This window comes from Pantherophis guttatus, chromosome 1 (genome assembly GCF_059756535.1).
Source record: "Pantherophis guttatus breed Tessera chromosome 1, ASM5975653v1, whole genome shotgun sequence".
NCBI classification, from domain to species: domain Eukaryota; kingdom Metazoa; phylum Chordata; class Lepidosauria; order Squamata; family Colubridae; genus Pantherophis; species Pantherophis guttatus.
The window spans coordinates 206442325-206468903 of NC_142063.1; the positions used below are offsets into that span (position 1 = coordinate 206442325).

Below are 26579 nucleotides of genomic sequence, written 5' to 3' on the forward strand. Positions count from 1 at the left end.
ACTTTCACTATAGGTGAAAGGGCCTCATAAGTGGAATAGCCTAGGGCCTCTTTTCATCTAAATCCGGCCCTGCCCACACTGAATATGAATAGCCAGTCTTCTTTGTAGCATCTCCAGTTGGGTACAATTCATGTTTAGGTTTGTTCTTTTCAGCAATGGTTTTGTATGTAAAATGGCATCTTTCCCCCTTGCTTGCAAAATAGTGGCATATTGTACAGGTTTTGCAAATGTGAATACTTTGGGGTGTTTTTTTGTTTTTTTTTTACAATCTTATGATCCTGATCAGTCCTCAACCCATTAAGAATGCCTGAAAAGAAGAACCCTGTAAAACTACAGAAGGATCTTTTGATCTATTCAGACACCGTCCGGGGGCAGACAGAGCTTGCACTACCTTGTGGATAAATTGTAGCTGCCGTCATCACATTTCAATGTGAAACAATGGAATTTTGTGAAAAGTTGAAAAAAAGGGGGGGGTGGCATCCCTTTAAGTAGAAAGCAAAAGAATAGCAACTGCAGAAACAGCGGTAACTATCAGTGTGGGCAGCCTGTTTATTGTGTTAAATTTCACAAGAAAAAAAATGTGGTGGTGTTTTTTTAAAAAAAAAAAAATCCTTGGAAGCATTCAGATCTTCAAACACTTTTTCACCATTTATTCAACCGATTTATTCGAGTATACTCTGAATAGAAATAAAGACATCAATCAGAAGGATTTAGTTCTGCTCTCTGTTTGCAAATACCAGCTTCCTGGTTGTTTCTCCCAAAGAGGAACTTTTGATTCCTCCTTCTATTATCTCCCCATCTGTTTCTCAACAACAATATTCATTCGGGCTTTGAGATTGTGGATGAAGCCAGCTACATCTTCTCAGCCATCCTAAGCAACAAGCTTCGTAGATGCTGGCCTTCTTCATGCAAATGAGAAATTATAGCCCCTTGAATGGTCTTCAATTACAGCAACCAATTGCCCCCATCAGTGCAGATTAATAGGTTACTAGGTTATCTGAGGACCATCTCTTGCCCGTCACACCTACCCAACCCATTAGGGGAGGCAGGGAATGTTGTGGGTCCCATCCCTGAGGGAGATACACCTGGTGGGACCCAGAAGAAGGGCCTTCTCCATGATGACTCCCTCTCTCTGGAACATCATTCCCTCAGAAATTAAAATGGCCTTCACTCTAACACTCTTCCGGAAGGCGCTGAAGACCTGTTTCTGCCAGCGGACCTGGGGAATGCAGAGCGGAATGGAGCCTATTGAATGGCTCATGTGATATGTTATCACCGGGGCGAGGGATGGGGTGTCAGTTTATTATATTATTTTATTAATTTATTATTGATTCTCTCTTTTATTATTTTTATTGTTTTTATATTGTTTTTTATATTTAAAATATATATACCATATTTTTCAGAGTATAAGACGCAGCTTAATTTTTGGGAAGGAAAATAGGAAAAAAAATCTGCCTACCAGGTATTCATCTGGCTAGCATCCTTAGTCTGGTCAGCTTCAGCATATTAGTTTGCTGGGTTTTTATCCCCTGCTTGTAGATAAAAAAAAACAGCTTCTAAGGCACAGCTGAGAGGAAGCAGCAATGAGAAAAGCAGGCAAAGCACCGGGTGAGATCGCTGCACTCAGCTAGCGTCTGGTTAGGGCTGAAAAAAAGCAACAGTGAAGCAAAGCTGAAACAAATTTCAAACTAAGATCTTAGAAAAGTAGAAGAAAGCATGCCAACTTGGATAAGTTTGTTATCTGACAACATTAAGCAATTCTGTATGTTTAAGGAGCAAGATGGCAAGTTATAGGGAGTGAAGGAGGCATCAAAAAATTAGGACAACTAATTTCCATGGTCATGAATGCACCAATAATCCCATGGAAACTTTCTGGAATGGGGTCACCAGCTGTTACCAACTTACAAATTCTGAAAACATCTTCTCACTTATATTTTCCCTGACTGGTTTGAAATTATGATGATTAATGTCCCTGTTGTCTAGGGAAATTTGGCCTGATAAAAGATATGCACTTCTAATAGACAGAGTAATCTTTGTTGGCAGCTAATGAAGATGCTGCTTGGAATCTGGGATGATTGCGTGGTCCAAATGAAATTAATGGCAATCAAAGGAGCTTCCCCAAAGAGAGGAGAAGCAGCTGGCATCAAAGGGGACAAATTCTCCTCTTTACTGAAAAGGAGCATTCGGTCACATTTGCAGCCTCACCTTAAAATGGATCAAATCACATCGAACAAACATTAAATGCAGTGTTTGAATGTGTATACTGAAAATTTATAGAATTACACCCTGAAGAGATTTGAGTGAACTGGATCAATGGTTCTTTAAGCAATTATCTGCAGTTAAAAAGAAAAAAAAAGAAAAGAATCTGGGTTTTCTCCAAGAAGAAGATTTGTCATGCAAGAGGAAAGCAGCCAAGGGCTTCTCCGTAAGAGATACAAAATGGAAAAGGTCTTTAAGACACTGGAGAAGTGCTTGGGCAAGAAACAAACAGTCCCTATTGTCTGAAGACTATAATTGTAAAGAGAGTATTATAATACTCCACTTTTCGTTGACATTTCCCTTGTCATTCGCAATAAGGGAAAGAAAGAAGATACGGAAAATATTGGTTTTGTGTTTTCATATTCATTCATCCATCCATTCATTGTATTAACTGCTTTTCCATAAAATATAGCTATCAAAACTGGGATCGTGAACCTGATCGAGCTGAAGCCCACTTCCAGAACAACCTGGAAGCAGATTTTTATTTGCCCAAGGCAAAGTCTAATCCCTTCTATTCTAAATCAAAAAGTACAGTTCCTAATCTGTTTGTCTGGCACAGTGCAAGTGGCAGGACTTGCAACAGCTGCTCCCAAACAACAGTGCTTCAGTTTGTTTATATAAAACATTGCCCGGATATTGTGGTGAAATCAAAATGACCCTTCTGGTTTGGGCACAATTGGTTATCACACCAATTGAGAAATCTTTCTTTTCATTCAATCAGCTCCACTGCACTTATATTCCCCTCAATCTATCTCCAGTCTCTAAAATTTGCCTTATGAGCTGACTTTGCTACATATTTCATCACATCTATCATCACCATCATCATCCGCATTTCAAAAATAGAGAGCACCAAACTCTTGCCTTCTATTTCTCAGAAAGCTGTCATGCATCATGCCTGCAACTTTTCAGCAATTCAAATATTTCATTCCGTTTGAATGAAAAACAACATTCCAACTGTTGGAGAATTCCCTAATCTAGAACACAGAAAGGCAGAGTCTCGTTTTTTTTTTTTTTCTTAATCCAATTATTTTCTGATCTACAGTGTGGTTAACATTTGACATGCTTGGCAGGTGTCCATAACAAGCTGGAATGCCTTCAAAATGCTTATTTATAGACCCTGACTTAACTGCCAACTAGACCATTTTAACACTGGTTTCTGTTCATTATTGTGCTTCTTCTTTACATGAGTGTTAACATGAATCCTTTTGGTTCTCCCATGCATTTGGATTAATTAATATTAATTGCTAATAATGACACAGCCATTAAAAGGAGTCTTGCTAGTGCTGGTACTCTTACCAATCTTCCAAGTGTGGGAGAACGTCTACTTATGGTATGATAAAAGTAAAGTTAATGTTGATTTTAATAACCATTTTGTTAGACGTGACATACTAAGAATTTGGAATAAATATAAAACAAGGCTCTCTACAAAGCTACCCCTTTGGGTGTTACCACAAGAAGCTTTTTTAAAAAAAGAAATGGTGGCAAAACCAGACTGGTTGATGTACAGTAAAATATCTCAACTCTGGTGACCCAATATTAAAGCCGAGGGAAGAACTTGAATCAGACGGTTATGCTTGCCATTGGTTTACTTATTAACAACTGAAAGAAAGGTTTAAACTGGATAAAAAGTTTTATGGATCTGACTTCGTTAAAAATGAACTGGAAATTTCATTATGTGGCAACGATGAACATATTATTGCTAAAATTTATAAAATGTTATTGAAATTGAATTTGGAAAATGAATATGTAAAACATTGTATGATTCATTGTATGATTGTATGGACTAGAAGATCTCCAAGGATCCTTCCAACTCTATTCTGATTGATTGATTGATTGATTGATTGATTGACAAATTTGCTGAATCCTTCATGATTTGTTTACTTAAGACTTAAGACTTTTCTATCCTATCTTTCCTCCAAGAACCCAGGCAGCATATATATTTCCTCCAATTTTTTTTCCCCACAGTGACAAATGTGTGAATTTAGATTTAGCTGAGTAACACTGTCTGATCCTAAGACACCTATGGAAATTTTGTGTCAGAAGGTGGGCTTGAATCTAGGTCTCCCAGGCTCAGTCCAACATTTTAGCCAGGGTGTCTCCAACATTTTAGAACAAGTGGGACATATTTGCATATGCTCCCAACAGCAGTTGCTACAGCCAGAAGGAAGACCATAAATGGGAAGGAAAATCCATGGCAGTCTCCTCTGGCATATGGATACATGAAGTTGCCATGCAATATTTCTTCACCTAGTCTGCAGTTGTTAACACCAAGTGGCAGTGTCTCTGCCATAGGATAGGAGGTAATTTTTCAGGTTACCAACCACCTAAGGATGCACTATAGCTCTGATCTATCATATTTAACTATGGGTTTACATCAGGGGTGGGTTCTACTTACCTTTACTACTGGTTCGCAATGGGATCGCAGGCGTACGTGAGTGAAGCGAGCACGCCTTGCTTCTGTGCATGCGCAGATCGCTGATGATAACATCCGGGGCGGTGGGCAGGGCCTCTCACCGGTTTTACTACTGGTTCTTGTGAACCGGTCCGAACTGGGGACAACCCACCACTGCTTTACATGTCTTGCAAAGGTAGACGGTGCCAGAATCATAGCCGTGAATCAGTGGTGAAATCCAATTTTTTTTTACTACCAGTCCTGTGGGCATGGTTTCGTGGGCGTGATGTGGCTTGATAGGTATGGCTTGGTGGGCATGGCAGGGGAAGGATACTGCAAAATCTCCATTCCCACCCCACTCCTGGGGGAAGGATATTGCAAAATCTCCATTCCCACCCCACTCTGGGGCCAGCCAGAGGTGGTGTTTGCAGGTTCTCTGAACTACTCAAAATTTCCACTACCAGTTCTCCAAACCATTCAAAATTTCTGCTACCGGTTCTCCAGACCCTGTCAGAACCTGCTCGATTTCATCCCTGCCCTGAATGCCTTCCAAGCAACTGCAGTTCACCTGGAAGAACCCTTGGGATTGTGTTAACAATACAGATAGTCCACAATTTAAGAGCACAATGGGAGAAAAATTTCCATTACTAAGCAAGGCAGTTGTTGAGGGAGTCACACCCAACATTTTTGCCAGAGCTGTCAAGTGAATCACTGTGGTTGTTAAGTAAATCATGCAGTTTTTAAGCAAATTCAGCTTCCCCTACCAACTTTGATTGTAAGTCAAGGGTGACTAATAGATTTATGGAAAGTGGTCTTTTCTGGCAGAATCCCTGTGACCTTAACTGTGATCATTCTTTACTGTCTTTGAGTCCTCCTCTGCTGCCTCCCTAAAATTTTGCACTTCATCAAGTAGCGGCTAAATCTAGCACTGACTGATTTATTCCTGCCTAAACTCATTTACAGAAAGAGAAAGAGAGTGGAGGGAGGGAGGGTAAGAGACAGAGAGAGACAGAGGGAGAGAGAGACAGAGGGGGAGAGGGAGGGAGGGAGGGAGAGAGAGAGAGAAAGGAAGAAAGAAAAAGCAAGAAAGAGAAGAGAGAAGAGAAGAGAAGAGAAGAGAAGAGAAGAGAAGAGAAGAGAAGAGAAGAGAAGAGAAGAGAAGAGAAGAGAAGAGAAGAGAAGAGAAGAGAAGATTTATTTATTTCCCTGCCCTCCATATAATCTGATTGGCTTTTGTGGCAGCTGAAAGGAGAAAGTGGCAGCTAAGAGAGAGACAATCATATCAGGAAGAGCACATGCTAATGTAATCAGGGGCTCTGAAAGGAAGTGATTTTGACAGATTAGAAATTATAGCTTGGGATGGGATCCCACCCAAGTTGTCAGCCTCTCTTCCGGCAGTAACAGCAGGCTCAGTGAAACTTAAAGATCTTTCTCTCGGTTTGTTGTGTTCTGTCACACCAGCCTGTAACGCTGATGGATTTCTGACAGGAAAACCTAAGAAACAGGAGGCAAAATCTTCCTGTTTGGCATCTTAATCTTCGATTAAGGATGCAACCTGGATGATGCCATCGGAAAGGCTTGAGGGTTTGCCTTCCCCCAAAGAAAATTGTAACTCTAATTCAGAGTTCCTCCCCTTCTTTAACTGCTGATTATTCAAGCACACTTTCATCCTTAAGGATGGCGTTGGCAGGCTGACCATGGAACAAAGATATACTAATCCTGATTTCTGAACCCTTCTTTCTAGCCAGGTGTGCATCTCCTGGCAGCAGAGCAGGTCAAAGCTGTGAAGATAAAATGTGCCTGTACTTATTTTTCCCGCTCTCCCCAGCTCATTAGTGCCCATTAACAACCCCCTGAGGGAATATAATGACCAGTGGAAAAAGGGCAAAGCAACCCTGAATGAACCAAACAAATGGCGCAGATAGATATTATCCACCAGCAATACTAAAGTAGAGAAGCTCAGCCATTGAGGGCATCTCCTAGGAAACCACTGGATCACATTAAAAGATATTGACGTTAACATAAAGAGAGCTGCATGGTGAACAGCATGAATCTGACAGAATTGAGGATGGCTTTCTAAATTCAATCATTCTGAATCCTAACCCCCCCCCCCCCCAAAAAAAGTCATCTGTGTATATCTCTCGGCTTAGAGGCTTTCACATTTTGCCACCGTTACAAAACAAGGGATACAAGGTTTAAGTAAATGAAATGCTTTGAAAGGGGAAAGAGCAGAGCTGCTCACCGTAGGCACAGCAAGAAATAAATATAGATTGGCTGAGACCTGGAGGTCTCTGTTTGGGCCTTGGGTCTGCGCTAGGGATCCCCACATGCACACACTTCTGACACCCCAGGTGTAAAAGCCAGACAAACAGAGGTCTCTCTAGAAACTGGTGACTAGACAGGCTGAGTGAACCTTCAGTTTGAATTATTCCTTCAAGCTGAATCACCAAACTAATCTGAAGCGTCAGTTGGAATTGGTGCTTTTGAATTGATTTGGCAGGTAATGGACTTTCGTGCATGAGAACAGTATAGCCGGGCAAATCCTTGCTTTGACATGTGCAGGAACCTATACAAGCCACCTTTTAAAAATAAAATTGCTGCAGCAGCTGCCTCTTTTTCCAAACATCTGTGGAAACCGCTCCCAATTCTCACCATGCTTATGTGCAGATGAAGCGACTGTAGTGTGCTCTGTGTCCTCAGATTTGCAGACTTTTTTAAAAATTAAACTGAGTTGATAATTCAAATCTCAGCTTTTCAGATCATATCAGACCTCATGGAATAAGATGATCTAGGACAGGGTGATTGAGGAGCCCATTTTGATGTGTGTGTGTGTGTGTGTGTGTGTGTGTGTGTGTGTGTGTGTGTGTGTGTCTAGAGAGCGAATGTAGAAATGTGTGTGCAAGTACATACATGTGAAAAATTGAGTATTGTGGCTCTAAACATGTGAAAAGAGTGAGAGAATTTCAGACAATGATAATTTTAAAAGAAAGATTATGGGCCACTGAATATTCTTCCCAAGGTTTGCCATCTCTGATGTATAGAAATTGATTGGTTGGTTGGTTGATTGATTATATGCCATCAAGGTGCTAGCGACCCTATAAGTAGATTTCCTCCACGGTGATCTGTTCCTAATCTGATCTTTCAAGTTTTTCGATGGTGCACCAATCATCATTATAACTGAGTCCATCCACCTTCCCACTGGTTATTCTCTTTTTCTCTTTCCTTCCATCTTTTCCAGTCTTGCAGCCTTCTCCACAAAATTAGGTGATTGCATAAAGTTGAATCATTTGTGCCTCAAATGAGAATTCTGGGTTGATTTGTTTGAAGATCCATCCATGTGTTTCCTTGGTTGTCCACAGTATTCTTTCTCTCCCCCCCCCTCCCTCCCTCTCTCCCCCCCTCTTTCCCCCCTCCCTCCCCCTCTCCCTCCCTCCCTCCCTCTCTCTCTTTTATAATTTTTATTAAAGAGGGTTTTTGTATAAGTTTTGTAAGATAAAACTTATACAAACTAATATAGCAATAGCACTTAGACTTATATACCGCTCCATAGTGCTTTACAGCCCTCTCTGAGGAGAGTCAGCATATTGGCCCCAACAATCTGGGTCCTCATTTTATTGACTTCAGAAGGATGGAAGGCTGAGTCAACCTTGAGTCGGTCAGAATCGAACCTCTGGCAGTGAATAGTGAGTTAAACCTGCAGTACTGCATTCTAACCACTGCGCCACCATGGCTGTAAAGTAAGATTATAAAGTAAGAAAAGGAAATCAACAACAACAAAAATGAACTCAAGGAACTGTCTGCAGCAGTACTCTCAAGAGTCTTCTCCAACACCAAAGTCCAAAGGTGCCAATACTCTTCATTTCCTGCTTCTTTAAAGTCCATATATAGGAATTCAACGTCCCTTTGTATAATACTCATGTCATTTTCTTGGAAAATCAGACAGAAGAGATTTGCTGTTGTCTCCTCCCAGATGATTTTCTCCCAGTCTACCCTACAACCTTGGGAGAGTCCTGATAGTCTTAGCTATAAAAATTCATTATTTTGTTTAATTTCTGGGGACAACCAAGGTTGGCTGTGTTCTGCCCCCCCAATGGATGTTCTTTGATGCAGCATCAGCCCTAAAGAAGAGTCCCAAGAACTTGGATACCCGCTCTCTACTTTGCAACATGGTAGCTGTTCCTTATTTGGAGTTTTCCAATATAGATGTGCATCACGATTGCTAAATAAAATATGAATTTTTACTCAGGGGTTTTTTCCCCCCATTCATATGGAAATATTTTCTCAAACCCATTACATAAGAGCTTATTTCTATTCCAATTACACCCTGCCCTTCAAGCCCACTTTAGTAGCTTATTTACATTTTAGAATTATCTACAACCAAAGGAGGATGAGATTGAGATTAAATCCTTCAAATTTGGAGCCAAGCTCTGCAAATCAAAGTTTTGAAGAGCTGTTCCTGAACTGGGAACAATTCATATAAGGAGGGTTTTGGTTTTTTTTCTAGGAAGTATTTCCTTACCGAGACGTTGATTCTTGTACTTATTATCAAACAGACATATTCACACATAAGTGCCTGCCTCCCCTCTGTTCACCCTTACTGAGGTTGCTAATAGACAGACCGCAGCACATGAGACACAAGTGGATTTTTGTTGTTTGAGAAGGGTTTTGTCTCTATGTATCTTCTGAGTGGAGATTGCAGCAGAGGGCATCTCCCCCCCTCCCCCCCCGAAAAAAAAAAGACACTTGTGTCTCATCATTTGCTAAAGTTCAGATTGCTTGGTGTAAATGTCAGCCAATTTTGTAAAATATCAGCATGATGAAAGAAACAAAGCCGGTCAGATAATAGAAGCACAAAAGGAAGACGTGAAGTGGACAATCCAGTTGTGCCGTTCTTCTAAATTAAGGATGGGTGAAGGGTTGGGATTTTTTTTTTTTTTTTTTTTTGCAACCAAGTAATTCACTTCCACCAAAACAGACTGACAGCAAGTCTCAGACAGTAAACCCGGAGAGGATCTTTAACCGTCAATTTAAGCTGAAATCATTTTTGACGTGCAAAGCTTACTGCAGCATCATTGTGCAGAATGGAAGCTATTGTAACAGTTTCAAATTATGGGATTAGGGTTTATCGAGTCAGCAGGGAGCTTTTAGGGCTAGGAGAGAAAAGTCAAATTACGGTCAAAAATAGTAAAAGGCAAAATGGCGGGTGGGGGGGGAGGAGAGGCAAATAAATGTCAGGTATGCAGTCCTAATGACAGCAAGGGCTCTGGCATCAAAAATTCAGCTCAGTCAATGGGCAGAATAGTTTGAACTTAACAAGATCAACCTTGCAAGATATGATTTGAGCAAGATGATCTTGTGCTCCTACCTCAATGGGGTGAAGACATTTGGCTGCTTATAGCAAGGGACAAATTGCTGCCCAGCTTCTGTTCCATATATAGAAGCTGGCAATTTCAATACAGGTAGTCCTTGGCTTCTGACTGTTTAATGACAGTTCAAACTTACAACGTTTGGGGAAAAAATGACTTGCAACCCATCCTTGAAGTTATGACCATTGCTCCACTCCTGTGGTCAAAATATGGGCACATGGCTACTGACTTGCATTTACTAAGGCTGCAGTCATGTGATCACCATTTATTACCTTCCTGGGCGGCTTCCATTAAGCAAAATTAATTGGGAAAGCTGAACACCTGCATGATTCACTGGAACATCTATAAAAATTACAATGTGCCAGTAATTACCATGTTTCCCCGAAAATAAGACCCTGTCTTATATTTTTTTGAATCCTGAAATAAGTGCTTAGCCTTATTGCCATGCGCTCAAAAGCCCGATTGGGCTTATTATCCGGGGATGTCTTATTTTGGGGGACACAGGGTAAGAATACATAGAAAGAAGATTATTAACAATGAGTGCAATTAATCAGTGGAACAGAAGTTCTTACTTTCAGAAGTTGTAGATGCTCCATCACTGGAGGTTTGCAAGAAGAAGTTGGACAACTATTTGACTGGAATGGTCAAATAGGTGTCAATCTCGTGGTGTCACATTGCCGTCATGTGAAGTTTTGTGACGTTTTCCCCTTCATGGAGCTGGGGTGGGCGTGGCCTGTGTGTGACACATCCAGCCCGCAGGCCACCAGTTTGACACCTCTGGTATAGGATCTCCTGCTCAAGCAGGGCATTGGACTAAAAGACCTCCAACGTCCCTTTCAACCCTGTTATCCTATGTTCTATATACCAATAAAGTAGAGTAGTTCAGGGTTGAAATGAGGGGTCCTTGGGGGTCTCTGAGGTTGTTTGTTTTCTTGCAGATGTTTCATTACCCTAACTAGGTAACATCACCAGTGCTAGCCATCTAGCACTGATGATGTTACCTAGTTTGAGTAATGAAACATCTGCATGAAAACAAGTAAACTCAGAGAGTCCCAAGGAGCCCTCATTTCAACCCTGAGCTACAAATATTCTCCTTTATTGATATATGTTCTATATAGTTGAAAATGTAGTCAAAAGTGAGCAGGTTAAAATATTGAGAGGTTTCCAAATACAAACTGATGAAAACTTGGCACATACCACACCAGGTTTAACTGGTGTTGAACAGAAGAAAGTATAGATAATTGATGTGGCAATATCAGTATAATACCAATATAATAAACTTGTACAGTATGCCACCTGTCTCTCAGCAACTCTGTTAGTTCTGTTGAAGGTGTGTGTGTGTGAGAGAGAGAGAGAGAGGGGGGGGAGAGGGAGAGGGAGAGAAGCTTCCATGGCAAAAGGATTTGCTGGAGATATCATTGCTGCCTTCAAATGGGGATGCCCGGTTGAAGGCTCCTTTTGTTTCCCCATGAAGTTGCCCACCGAAGTGATATCCGTTAATCTACTCATGGTCATCCACTTTCAAATTATTGGGTTGGCAGGAGCTGGAGCATGTAATGAGAGCTCACCTCACACCAGTAAGATCAATGCATGAATTAAACTAATTTAAAATGAATTAAGAATTAAAGTCTGGTGAAAAGATTGACTTAGCTGCTCTTCTAAAGGAAGTGTCAAGATTGAATCGCTTTGCTTCTTTCAAATCTTAATGCTTTTCAACTTGCCAATGAGCTAAGGGGGAGGGAAGAGGAAAATGAAATGCTGAGAATGTATGCGGAGATCATGAGAGTATGGATCACCACTGCAGGTGCTTGAGAAAGAGATGGACTCTTCCCATAAGAAAAAAGAAGTCTCATAATTGGACAATGTGATCATCCAGAGGTGAGGAGAAAGGGAAGCTATTGCTTAACTTGGCCAGCATTTGTAGGGGAAAACGAGAACTGGGTTTGTTTCTTCAGTACCAATATGGCATATCCAATAAAGTTTTACTTTTGGGAATTCAGATCTCCTAAGAGTGTTTCCTTGTTTGGGGTTCATTAGTTGGACAGTCGACAGGAAGAGAGAGTGGGCGTTTCAAAGGACTTCATGTCCCAATCTGGAAGATGACTCTTCTTCATGCCAGATACCAATATGACTATGGGGTATCTTCAGAAGGATCTTTCTTGTACTTCTTAAGGTTTGAGCAGGTTCACAGTAAGAAAAGTGGTCTTTACTTAATCAGGATCTAAGCTGCTTCAGGCTTTAAATATCAATAGCGGCACTTCAGATTGAATAAATAATTCTCAACCAGTGCAGATATTTCAGGACATGCACCAAATGTTCCTTGTACCTTCTGCAGATGGCAAACTAGCCCCACATTTGCAACTTCTGGATATTTTTCAAGAGCAGCCACCTGGAGAACTCAGTGTAATTGTAAAGTAAAATATAATCGAGGCATGATTGACTGTCCTCAACTCTAACTGGTTCAGAAACAGTTGAAGTGATGCATTCATCCTAATTGTACAAAAACACTTCTGGGTCACAGTAACATGCCAATCCAGTAGTAATTGTGGATCAAAGTGCACCAGAGGCGGGTTTCAGTAGGTTCTGACCAGTTCTGGAGAACCGGTAGTGGAAATTTTGAGTAGATCGGAGAACCAGTAGTAAAAATTCTGACTGGCCCCGCCCCCACCTATTCTCTGCCTCCTGAGTCCCAGCTGATCAGGAGGAAATGGGGATTTTGCAGTATCCTTCCCCTGGAGTGGGGTGGGAATGGGGATTTTGCAGTATCCTTCCCCTGCCATGCCCACCAAGCCATGTCACACCCACCAAGCCACGCCCACAGAACCAGTAGTAAAAAAATTTGAAACCCACCACTGAAGTGCACTCCTAACATGCAAATCACCTCTTGTAGGGAGAGGACAACTCCATCCAGATAGAACTTCCATCTCTGAGTCCAATTTCCTATTTATCAGTAGCACCTTCATTACATGTCTATTCAGTTTCAACCAGTTTTCCCTCATACAGTTCATCACTGAATTTAAACAAAATTGAAGTTAGTGGTTGCTTCATTGGATGTTCATTTTTAAGAGCAACAGAGCTGGGTATTGTCAGTATACCAGTCATACTATATTCCTCCATTCTTTCATGTAGACATTGAAAAGGTAAGTCTATATGGGTTTTAGGATGTGTCCACTTCTGGGTATAGTGTGAGAAAAAGGAGAAGAACCAATACAAACTGGTATGACCAAGGGTCAGCACTTCTAGAAGGATGTCATCAGTTAATGGTGTGAAAACCCAAAAAGAATCTAGAAGAACTACCAGGGTCACTCTCTCCCTAACCACAAACAACAAAAAATGGTCTCATTATAATGTCTCATCTTAATGGATTGGACCCGAGATTCCTCTTCCTCCTTCCTTCTTTTTCACTACAGCATCTTTCCCCAATGTTACTGGTAAAATACATACAAACATATGTATGTATGTATGTGTATATGTGTGTGTGTGTGTGTGTATGTATGTTTGCATGTATATATATTTTCTAAGATGCTGCACTTTAACACATCTAAGCTAAGCATGCTCCCTCGGAACAATAAAAGAGCGTAAAAATCCTGCAGCGTGCTAATAAATTCACAGGAAATGTTAGCCAGCTCCCGAAATTAAGTAAGCTGGATAAACAGTTCAGCACTCAAGAATTCCCAGACAATAACAAGAAAGCTTCTAAGCGTCTATTGTTATTCCAGTCTGTGAAAGACTGAAGATGCCCCAATTCACTTCCCACCTTTAAAAAAAAATGACACATGACAATCAGAATGTCTTAAAGTTAGGTCTGAGTGGCAGGGAAGAGGGAGGGGGGAAGGATTCAATGCAGGCTTGGGGGGGAAAGCAGCTGATAGACCAAATCACAAGCTGTGTTGAATGTCCAGGGAATGCCTGGTGTGCTTTTCTATAGCTTTTCAAAATACATCTTGACATATTACTCTCCAAATCCACTCTTTGATCAGTCCTCTCTGGAGCTTGTACTGAAGAGCTTTAAGAAATGGATTCTCCATACTCTCACACGGCCCTCTGCTTTGTGTACCTGCACTGCATAATATACTTGCTTCTCCATTATTCGGTCTCCAAATGGAATACCTGATGTGCATCCATTTTGATTAATTAAACATCCCATCAACAGAATCGGGATTTTTGCATTTAGGCTAAATTTGCTTAGTAGCCTTGTCACAGAACTGCATCAGTATACCATCTGCTTAATATCTAAGATGGATGCTGTTGTTGTTGGAATGCAGAATATAGTCATCATGTCACTTCCCCGCATTAATTTATTTTAAACGTTTTCGCTCCTGCCTGTCTAAATTGGAATTATGCAAAAAAAAAAAAAAAAAGCCTCAGAAATTAAGGCCTCATTTATCTGTTGCCTTCCAGTTCTGTCTCTGCTTGTGTTACCAGAAGATGGGTTCAATATATAGCCCAGTTGGATGCTGCTGTGAAGTTCTGCCATGAACCTCAACCAAAGATCATGGGATGGCCTGGCTAGTCCTCATTTTAATACAATAAACAATAAAAGTGAACCAAGAAAACGGAAGCCAGGGATAGGGTGGAAGGTGAATTGTAAGGATATTCAGCCAAGTAACCTTGACATGATGAAGAGGAACCACAGCTCATTCCCTTCAACATAGCCTCCCCCTTCTATGGGTCATTACATTAGAAGACACCTGTTATGCATAGCATCTTATATGCATGGGCTCCTTCACAAAGAAAACCATAGGCCAACCATGATCCCACACCTTGCTTGGCAAAGGTGTATACATGGACAACTGTTGAGTTAGAGCCTTTCTTCATACTTATCAAAGAATTAATAGGGACATGTCCACCAAGTGTCCCTAGTGCCATGTAACAGGGTGAGCTCCTGTTACTTGTCCCAGCTTCTGCCAACCTAGCAGTTTGAAAGCACATAAAAATGCAAGTAGAAAAATAGGGAACACCTTTGGTGGAAAGGTAACAGCATTCCATGCGCCTTTGCTGTTTAGTCATGTCAGTCACATGACCATGGAGACGTCTTCGGACAGTGCTGGCTCTTCGACTTAGAAACAGAGATGAGCACCGCCCCCTGGAGTTGGGAATGACTAGCACATATGTGCGAGGGGAACCTTTACCACCAAGTGTGATAGAATCAATTGCCTCATAGGACAATCACAATATGTTTTATTAATTAATTTTATTTTTTCAAGAGAAAATGTTACCACACTTAGCCAAGGTCACATGTCAAACAAGTAAGGAAGTGCTTAGAAGTAAATGGCAACCAATTTGATTTATGTAATAAATTGTCTATGAGGTCTAACTATTGGTACTTCCTGTATGGAGACTAGCTGGTGTACATGATTACCTCAGCAACCTCTCCTCCAGGACTAAATGGAGAACCAGTGTGGTATAGCTGTTAAGGGATCAGAGTAGAACTGGGGAAACTTGGGTTCAAGTCCACCCTCAACCACGCAAGCTTACTGGATGACTTTAAGCCAGGCCTACCCTCTTAGCTTAAACTACTTGGGGTTGCTGTGGGGGCAAGTTAGAGGAAGGAATGCTATATACTGCCTTAAGCTCCAGAAGGAAAAGAAAAATCAGGATATAAATACAATTAATAAATGTTAAGAGGTGGCTTTGATTATATAGTAGCTCTCTTGACTCTATTCAAGTTCAAACTTCCACAGAATTCAGACTTCTGCTCTGCACAGAATACATAGCATGAAGCAATGACTTCAGTTTCCAGGACCAGTTAGAGGAAGTGATCTTTATCCAGGAGACAGATGGAGAATGAAGAGATAGGCTTTCCTCTCTTCTGTGTTTGGATCTTAATTAAAATAATCCTGTTTGGAAAATATTTAAAAGAAAAACAGTTGCAGTTGCATGCTGCCTGCTCAGCCTGATGTATAAAAACTCCAGTGCGGTGATCCAGATTCAAAAGGTGGTGGGGGAGAACACAGATCACACCTGTTGGCAATTCCTCACGAAGCTGCAACTTTTCCAGGTTTGTGCACAATCCAGGAACCAAGGAAGTTGAATTAAAGATATGCTGACAGCCCAGGAAAGACATCTAGCTGCCTGAAGGCAGCGCTGTCAGATGAGATGTGCGTGCTGGCATATGCTGGATCACCTTTCCCCCTTCGAATCCAGTTCACCGCACAGCCCTCATTTGATGCCAAGAGAATCATACCAGTAACCAGAGATTTGAAATGAATCAAAGGTGGCATCTGAATATACCCAATACCTTTCTTCCTGATATTCTTCACCTTAAAGATGGATGCTAGAACAAAGCCTCCCTCTGCTTTAAACCTGACTCCTGGTGTTTTATTTATTTATTTATTTATTGGTTCAATTTATATGCTGCCCTTCTCCAGAGACTCGGGGCAGCTTACAATGCGTTAAGCAATAGCCTTCATACTTTTGTATATACCTGCTTAGTAGGGCTTTCGCCCCTCCCCCCCGAAAAGCGGTGTTCTTTTTTTATACAAAGTCAGCTTATTGCCCCCACAAACCAGGTCCTCATTTTACCTACCTTGAAAGGATGGAAGGCTGAGTCAACCTTGAGCCTGGTGAGATTTGAACTTGCAGTAATTGCAGGCAGCTGGTGTTACTTAACAGCACTTTAGTCTGCTGCGCCACCAAGGCTCTTTTCAAGGATACATCCCTGCAGTTTTCTTGGTATCGGCCTGGAAGTATCTTGTTATTGCTCCTTTGGAGAGTCTTCTTCTTCCACCTTCTGTTAGCTTCCAATCCAACAAAATCAGCCAGATCAGCTTGCCCCCAACCAGAACTAGATGATATGGAGCAGAGGTGGTATTCTGCCAGTTTGGACCGGTTCTCCCGAACTGGTAGCAGAAATTGCAGGTGGGCTTGCCCACCCGCCCATCCTATTTAGGCATGTTTTTGAGGCCAGGCGCATACGTGGAAGGTGCATGCACGAGCAAAGTACATGCATGGAAGGCAAGCGCAGATGCGAACAGGGGGCACGCACACACGAAGCAAGCATGCATGCAGCAAACCAATAGTAAGATAATCCGAAGCTCACTGCTGATATGGAGGATGCCTATGTGTCTACATCTCTTGTCAATATGAGCCAGGAAAATTAGCCAGAAATGTCCAAGGCCCCTTCCAAATCAAAGGAAATCTCGCCTTGCTTTTACAAAACAACTTAGCCTATTTAGTAATTCATGAGAAACCTGCACTGCCAGAGCTGTGGAAGGTATATCTTTCAATACAGAAAGGCAAACACAGAAAGATCATATTTGTCCAATTCAACAAAATAAAGTATATTACCACTGTAAATAAAAACATGTTGCTGTTTAGCTGTAACTGCTGGCCTTCTACTCCAGGGTTGTGACAGAGTGAAATGATTATAGAGACTAACTGTCTCAGTCGGCATCAGAGAAATTCAGCATCAGCACCAACTAGATTAACTCCTCTGAAACTTCACTTCTTTTACAAGAAGCAAAACACACAGCTCTTTTCTCACACCACAAAGCTGTGATAGCAAGAACAGTAGTGATGAAAGACACTTAATAATGCAACTCAATTATTACAATGTTTCTAGGCAGACCTCAGTAGCAGAAGAAAATTCCTGTTTTGAACAAGGAGGTAGATTTAATGCTCCAAGTGGCTTCCTCCAACTCTATGAGCTGATGAGTCTGTTCATCTTTAAACAGGTTTAAAACTTTCAAAGGTTGCTGGTCTCAAGGAACCTGGTCTCAAATTCTAGTGTTTTTGCCATGTTCTGGAAGCAATTGCTTCCTTAGACTTGGAGGCAACGCCATTTGAGCCCCATTGTAGACCAAACTGAGAAATCAAACTCTACATGAAGGCTAAAACTATTGATAATGACTATTTTAACAGAATCTAACAAGCTTGACTGTCCTTTATCCCTACTACCACCACCACCTATACCCATATGAATTAGAAAGGTTTCTTCCCGAATCTTCTGCACATAATTTCTTTTTGTTTGGGACTTAATTCATGTTTCTTCCTCATTGGTTTGATAACATATTTGGCCTATCTTTGGTCATCTTCCTTATTCTCCACAGTTATTGTCTCAGGTTCCAAGATCTGGATTATGATATCTTAGAAAAAGAGATTAAAAGCCCTCCAAATTCCTTGTTAATGTTGTTTTTTTGAGCTAAAACGATCTTCACTAAACTTTCAGTGCAGACACTTTGAGTTTTTCGGTATCTTCCATTTTCTTTTATCACCGGAGTTGCTTGGAGTTGTCCTTTCATAGGAATTTCCACTCATTTGGTTATCTTTTCCCAGTTAATTTTCTCAGCAAGGATTTCTACATTTCTATGTTCTAAGTTTTAACATCTGGATTATTGAAGTTCAAGACACCTTTATCTATATTCAGCCTTAGTCCTTCTTAAAATGAAGAAGTTCAGCATTCCACTTTTCCGTTATTCTGTTATTTCCACTTCTTCACATAACTTTTCCCAGATGTTTAGTATCAGTTCAGGGAAATCCGATTCCCTTGTGCCTTTCTGGACTTTTTAAAGAAAAAGTTATCAAGTTGTCAAGTCAGGAATTTTCAATTCTGGCTCCCATCTGATAGCAGGCGAATTAACGTTACCTATCACTATTACTGCATGCCTCTTTGAAAGATCTACATTTTAATTTTGGAAAGCATTGTTGACACTTCATTGCTTGACACTAAAAGCAGCACTGTTTTTCCCCACCCACTTATTCCACCCAAATGTTCTCCATTACATTGGCATTCTGCTTAGCACTGGGAAAGGACCAGTAGCTACAGCCAATCATGCAATCCCATTCCACTTGCAAATTTGGAAAGTTTTCTATGAATTAGTGATTGGCAGACCATGTGCTATGAAAAACATGTGCATGGGGTTCTATTAAACCACTGTATGAATATACCCAATGGTACCATCTCTTTGACATATTAATCAGGCTGTGCAGTGTAACATAATTGATTTTTCTTTTCTTTTTCACCTGTTATGTGTGTAGACTTCAATATCATGTCTTCAAGAGAAGAAATGTTCTCCCCATTGACAAGTGTTCCCATCTGCCTCAAAGAAGAGGGGACCAACCTATTCCCCAAAGCACCTGAAGTCAGGACAAGAAGCAATGGATGAAAATTAATCAAGGAGAGAACCAATTTAGGACTAAGGAGAAAGTTCCTAATAGTGAGAACAATTAGTGGAATCACTTGCTTCCAGAAGTTGTGGGTGCTTCAACACTGGAGGTTTTTAAGAGGAAATTGGACAACCATTTGTCTGAAATGGTATAGGGTTTCCTGCCTGAGCAGGGGGCTAGACTAGAAGACCTCCAAAGTCCCTTCCAACTTTGTTATTCTTTTATTCTGATCCCAAGTTCCTACAAAATACAGTCGCAGCTACGACTGACTGGGCAAAGAGAAATTAAACCACCACACTGATTGAGATAGCAGAGAAGGTCTGCTCATGAATGTGAAAACTGATTGGGAAAAGAAGCACAGAGCTTTACATTATCATCATTATCATCCAACTATATCAGGAATCAAACATTTGGACAGATACATTATATATTGGAAAAAAGATAAAACCTTCATATCCTAGTGCCAACCAAATATATACAATCTATTATTTATTGACTCTATGTTTGAAAAACCACTCTATTTACATCTACCAAGAGCGGAAGAAGTCTGAAGCATTTTATCATCTTTCTCTCCTGCCATTCAGGGATGCATTGTGTGTGTGTGTGTGTGTGTGTGTGTGTGTGTGTGTGTGTGTGTGTGTGTGTATCCCACTCACAATATTAGCAAGCAGAAGTTCCATTAGTTATCTGTTCAGAGCTCTGATGAGAAACTATTCTATTCACTGATCATTATTGACACCCTGACATTTGTCACTGTCTTTCACAGCAGTTAAGTCTTTTTTTTTTATCTGCAAATGTCAATGTTTCATTTATTCATGAAAAAGGGTCACATTCCCAAAATAGCGTACTCATTTCTGTTGATATTAACGTTTGTTGGAAATGTATTGAACCTACTTTTTCATTCAAAGCAGTAATCTTTGTGCAAACTTCATCACTGATAATATTATTAGGGTTCATCGCACGGTGAGCTGAGTGTTTAGATAGAAGTTGGCATTTTTGTCCTTCCTACTGAGTCCTTCCCAAGGATGATGATGATGATGATGATGATGATGATGATGATGATGATGATGATGATTTCTAAAGTTTATACCTCTGAATAGCAGCCTTAAGTTTGCTTTTGAGATGGAAAATATCAGAACATAAAGAAAAAAAAAATAAGCTCTGGCTTTTTTAAAAAAGAAAAGAAAAGAAAGCTGTTTATCCTTTAAGCTTCTATATCCAACTTTATCAATACTCAGTATATTGGGTGAGCTGCACAGTCTCTTTAATTTGGCTTCTTAGAAACTTACCCAACCAAACTGTTTGACTGTGTTTCAAAAAGCTCTTTATGTGGGTTTCTGATTGATATCTTCAAGCACATCAGTCTGAGTAATCTCAGGTAATTTCAAGGCCATTTGCAAAGAGTGACTAATCTCTAAAGCAATTCTTTATTAGATAAAAGTAGGGGGGGTTATATATATATAAACTATATTTGTGTGTGCATATAGATAGATAGATAGATAGATAGATAGATAGATAGATAGATAGATAGATAGATAGATAGATAGATATAGATATAGATATAGATATAGATATAGATATAGATATAGATATAGATATAGATATAGATATAGATATAGATATAGATATAGATATAGATATAGATAGTCCCTGCATTAATCAAATGCCCCACTGTTGGCCCTGGGAACTATTTATTTTTTAAGCCCAGTCCAATCTACCAGCTTATGATTTACAATGATGTGCATTGTCGGTATTGCCAAGAGTGACATGTTTTCTTGTTCTTCTGCAAATATTCAAGAGAAGGAAGACTAATTTACCATTAGGGTTAGACCTGCCAGATTCACATGCTTTATGCGACAACTCGCCACAGCCAGCATGCCACAGCCAACTCACTGTGGCCAACTTGCCATGGCCAACTCAGTGTGGGACAACTCGCCATGGGACAAGAGTTACACTAATATCAAAGAAACAGTGGAATAGAATCATGAAATAAAGGATGCCAAAGAAGGGACCAAATGAAATGTGGTTGACAAAAATTAAAATAAAGTTTTAATTATTTTAAAACAATTAAATTGAATTGTTGAATTGTCCTGCAGCAAGTTGTCCTGTGGCAAATTGGTTGGCCATAGTGAGTTGTTCCGCAGCGAGTTAGCTGTGGCGAGTTGACTGTGGCGAGTTGTTCTATTCCGCCCAAAATATTCTTCCAGAATATAAAATTATCTTGATGTTTCTTTCTCTTTCTTTTCTCTCCCACTTCTATTTCCATGTCAGTTCTTACATTATGTGGAATTAATGCATTTGTTATCATTTATAATAAGGGAGCATCTATGTACGTACACTGAACAGAAAAGCAAAAATCTCCTTTGTGTTTAGGTATAATGTGCACCATAAGATTTGTCTAAGAGTCCAATTAACAGATCAAAATATCAAAAATGTCCACATCAACTTAGAATGACTCTGAATCATCCCTATTTGGACCATTCCTACTAACATTACTATGTATTAAATGAGCATCATTTCCAACAAAATAGCATGAACTCTACTATGAAGTATAGGCAGGTTAAGAAACTGCCAGCATTCAGTTTGAAGTTCATCAATCTTTCTTAGTACATGCAAGGTCCAGCTGATCTTTGTGACCTTAGATGGTAAGCAGAAACAGGTCTGGTTAGTAATTTTATTAGGAACCACCAATGAATTTCAGGTTGTGAGCTAGACTGGAAAAAGTTGAAAAAACACCCCAGGAAGACAACAATGGCAAATCATTTTCTTTCCTACCAGTACCATGGTGTCAATAAAGTCACCAAAAGTGAAGTTGATGTTCACAAGAAGCTGTTGTCATTGAAGCCACTAGACGTTAAACTTGATTCAAGGGAAATTTGCTTTTTCAGCAGAGTTGACCCACTTCTGTAGTAATAGGATTTAAACATTGGCATTCTCTTTATATACTAGCTCATGGTATATAAAGGAAATATGAAGCTACTTAATGACATCTGGCTGGGTGGGCGGAGCTATGCTCCACCGTCGCTACTGAATCACTGAACCACCGGCCAAGATCGCTACCGGATAGGGCGATCCGATCCGATCCGGGAACATTTCACCCCTGATCTAGCCTCATTGATCCATGAATTAGTTACCTCCCAAAAAAGTTACTATAATGTGCTTGACATGGGGATACTTCTGAAGGAAACATAGGAAGTACAGATCTACATTCTAGGTCTAGAATGTATCCAAGAGGTTCCTGTCTGGTGTTCCTCACTGGGAGCACAGGAACTGTGTTTTCCTCAGTTGCACAAGCTATGTGTGGCCTTTATTTTATTATTTTATTGATACTGTTTTAACTGTTACTTGATGTAGTGTATGTAGCATTTATTGTTGCATGGTGAACTCCTGTTGGCTTTGTCAGGCGTATATGGGGATAAAATTGACCATAAATAAATAAGCAAGGAAATAAACTATTGATGCATCTGGCTTAACTATAATCCATATTGATGGCAGTAAGAGAGAGGTGTGTGTGTTTGTGTGTTTATGTGTGTGTGTGTGTGAGAGAGAGAGAGAATAGCCATATCCCATTTTAATTGGACCAAAGTTCCTGCATCGATGAATGGTTGTATCCAACAGTTTATTAAAATCGCATTATTAAGCAACCCCAAAGAGATAGCAAAACATCAACTTCATGCCTCAGTACAATGGCAACAATCCTTCTGTAGAGGATCACTATAGTCAAGCTATCATCCCAAAGAGATTGCACATACATATCAAAGCCATTACCCAATGACAGAACATTTAATACAAATAATTCTTCATGTAATAAATAAATCTCTGTTCTGATTCCCCCCCCCCCCCCGGGACAATTAAAAATTCAAAGAAGCCATCTGGCTATTACTTAGTCATTTGCCTGTTAAGCAATTGGATGCCCTCCTGTTAATGTGTCACTTGTGACAGTGTTTAGTACATCAGGGGATTAAAGGTTGTCTCAAATGTCACGTCTAAATCCAGCTGATCAACAGAACAGCTTTTCTCGCTCAAAGCTAGCAATTTCATAATTGATATCAAACATCCAAAATCATTCAAGTAAAAAAGAAAAATGGGGTAAGGTGGGGCTTTGTTGAGCTGCCTTGGTGTCAGGTTTCAAAGCTGACAATGCAAGTTGTTTTATATAAGGCGATAACACAATATTGCAATCATTTCCATTAAAATAAAAAAGAATTAACATCGGAGTTGGATAAGCAGGTAGACAGGTAGATAGGTAGACTAGATTAGCAGGTAGACTAGATTAGATAGATAGATGATAAATAATAGATGACAGATAGATGATATACATGGTAATTAGATTATAGATGGGTGGATGGATGGATGGATGGATGGATGGATGGATGGATGGATGGATAGATAGATAGATAGATGGATGGATATTTAAAAAGTTACAGAATGAATGTGTGTGTGTGTGTGTGTGTGTGTTATGTATATGTATATTCCTTCCTTCCTTTTGAATTCTACATATTTATACTGGCATTCTCCAAACTGGCTACCATCTGCGTATACCAGCATAAACCTAGAGTCACTTAGGTGAAAATAGTGGTATAAAAATGTGATGAATAAATACAGTTGTCTTGCTGGTTGGAGGATTTGGGGAATTAAAGTCCACATATTTGAATATTTGGGAGTTCAAGTCCACATATCCAGATTAGGAAAAACTGATCAATACAAATAATCTCATTTGAATCTTTTTTATGTATTAAGGTCTCCTCTTTTGTATATTCAGTATATAACACCCCAACCGCTTTTTTTATGAAATGTGACTATTTTTTCCTTGGGATATAAATGCCAATTTTGCCATGGTAATGCTAAATGTTTCCCCACAAAGACATCTTCACCAAGTTACCAGGCTGCATGCACCATTCCAAAAGCTGCCATCTCCTTCCCACCATATTTCTGCTAATTTATTTTCTAATTATATTCATTTAGGCATGAAGGCTTTACATGGTTGTGCACAAGAGAGAAGGGCGGGTAGTAGCACAGAAGGCAGACACAAATGTCAAGGATTGCTAAACTGGAGAAGCAGAGAGCCACAGAAATGTAATTTTAGCTCTAAATTAAAGAGACAGAAGGAGACTAAAAATGCTCATTTGCACCAAGCCACTTATACAACACTCTTGTACAGCAGAGAGCTGTTTTTTTTGGGTTTTTTTATGAAATAAACAAAAATTATTTGGAGACAACAATTATTTTTACTGGAAGAATCTGTGAGTCATTTGCTAAAATGCATAAAGACACCATTATCAGCAAATGTATAATTTGGGCTTCGTTCTTTCCTTTTTTTAAAGGATCGAGACAAAGGAGTCTCAAAATAATTAGATAAACTGATAAACTGAGACCAGAAATGCTTGATGGGAGAAATGAAAAATTGTGGAAAAAACAGACAACTAAAATCTTTACAGAAAAGGAGAAGGAGAAGAAGGCTGGACTTAAAATAAAGTAATATTAATGCTGGGATTAAACTCAAATACTTTGGCCACCTAATGAGAAGGAAGGACTCAGTGGAGAAGAGCCTAATACTGGGAAAAACTCGGCCTCCTGCACCCCCTGGGAGCAAAAATGGGCTGTGGGGGGGAAACATAACCCCCTCCGTGCCCTATTTTGGGCCTAGAAGGCATCCCCAAAGCCTCCTGAGAGCAAAAACGGGCCATGGGAGGGCACATCACCCCCCGTGCCCCATTTTGGGCCTAGTAGGCCTACCTGCAGCCTCCTGGGAGTGAAAACGGACTGCGGGAGGGTGCAGCACCCCCTGTGCCCCATTTTGGGCCTAGTAGGCCTACCTGCACTTACCTGGGAGACAAAATGGGGTGCGTGGGGACTCTTGGAAGAGGCGGGAAGGGGCAGAGCCAGCCAGCAATTTATCTACCGGCTCACCCAAACTGGCCCGAACCCGCTGAATCCCACCACTACATGGAACCCTGCAGATATATCAGATTTTACTCCAAAATTCCTAACTGTTATGTATGTATCTATTTTGTGCAGGAAATTCAAATGTTCTGTGAATTGTGATTGGTTAACGGTTGCCCCTGAAAAGTATATAAAGAGGGCTGTTGCCTGTGTTCCTTTGCTGAAGTCTCACCCTGAATTAAAGAGCTGTTGTCACTAGCTTGCTTGTGCCTCTCATTATTCCCACACTACAACATTGGCGACGAAGGTGGGATTGAGGTTACAAGAGGCAAATCAAAAGGAGCTCTGAGTTTCAGCCAGGGTGACGAGCGAACACAGAGACACGGCAATGTCTGCCTACGTTCCGCCAAAACCCTTTGACCCGACCCAAGAGAAGTGGGGATCGTATCTAACCAGGTTTGAGTGTTCCCTGGAAGCAAACGAGATGCAAGGGCTCTCCGCGAACTGGAAAAGAGCCCTATTTTTAAGCCACTGCGGGCCAGACGTCTTCGAGATGGCCGAGTCCCTCTGCGAGCCGACCCCAGTCCAGATGGTCCCCTGGGACATCCTTCAAGCAAACCTGAGAGCCCACTACGCTCCAGTTCCTTCGAAATTTGTACAGCGCTACGAGCTCCGGCAACATGTACAAAGAGAAGGAGAACCGGTCAGCTCATATGTGGCCACACTTCGAAAAGCCGCAACGCATTGAGACTACCGAGATCTTGACGATGCGCTACTCGAGCAATTGATTTGTGGCGTTAGAGACACTCGTTTACAGAGGCGCCTTCTGGCGAAGCCAGATCTAACATTAGCTGGCGCGCTCGACGAAGCCAGAGCACACGAAGGCTTCTGAAGCACTACAACGGCCACTACCAAGTAAAGATGGCCTTAAAAGAGCCCCCGTTCACAGAGAGGAGGCGCATACCAGCACGGAGGAAGAGTCGGACGAGGACGTCTTCCACACGGAAAAGAAAAAGAGTGAGCAAAGCCGCCACCACGAGAACTGTCCTAGCTGTGGCGGGGATCATGAAAGACAATCCTGCAAATACCGAGACGCCATTTGCAGGCGTTGTGAGAAGAAAGGCCACCTAGCACAAGTTTGTAGAGTTCAATTTCCGCGTAGTCGCAAGCCACGTGACTACCGCGACCAACTAGAACCGGCACATTCAAAACAGCCAACCAAAGGTGACGGCGCGAGAAAATGGCGCAAGATTCAAAAGCAGGAGACCTACAGCATGAGAATCGGCCAAGCCAGCTCAACCGACGATGAGAAAGTCTACACGAAAGTAGAAATCGAAGGGAGACCATGCGAAATGGAAATCAACACCGGGTCTACCCTGTCCATCATGTCCTGGACTACACTCAAAGAGCTCCTGCCAAAGATCCAGAAAACCCAGCTGTCATGACAAAGAGTTCGCCTCCTCGACTACCAAGGAAACCGAGTTCCTGTGGAGGGCGTAGGTACGTTTCGGATCACCTATGGCAAGTTCCAGAGAGAGCTTCCCCTGACCATCGTCAGCAAGCTGCTACCA

At 40.9% G+C, this 26579-nt stretch overlaps 1 long non-coding RNA gene across 1 annotated transcript in view; it reads right to left on the bottom strand.

The window, feature by feature from the left end:
• Positions 1–534: 534 nt before the first annotated feature.
• The window catches only part of LOC132711079 (uncharacterized), a 51361-nt gene continuing 25316 nt past the window's right edge, over positions 535–26579 (bottom strand). The window contains exons 2-3 of the long non-coding RNA XR_009621861.2: positions 1460–1644; positions 535–677 (exon numbers count right to left, since the gene is read on the bottom strand). This is a non-coding gene — a long non-coding RNA (uncharacterized LOC132711079). The remainder of the gene's footprint in view (positions 678–1459; positions 1645–26579) is intronic.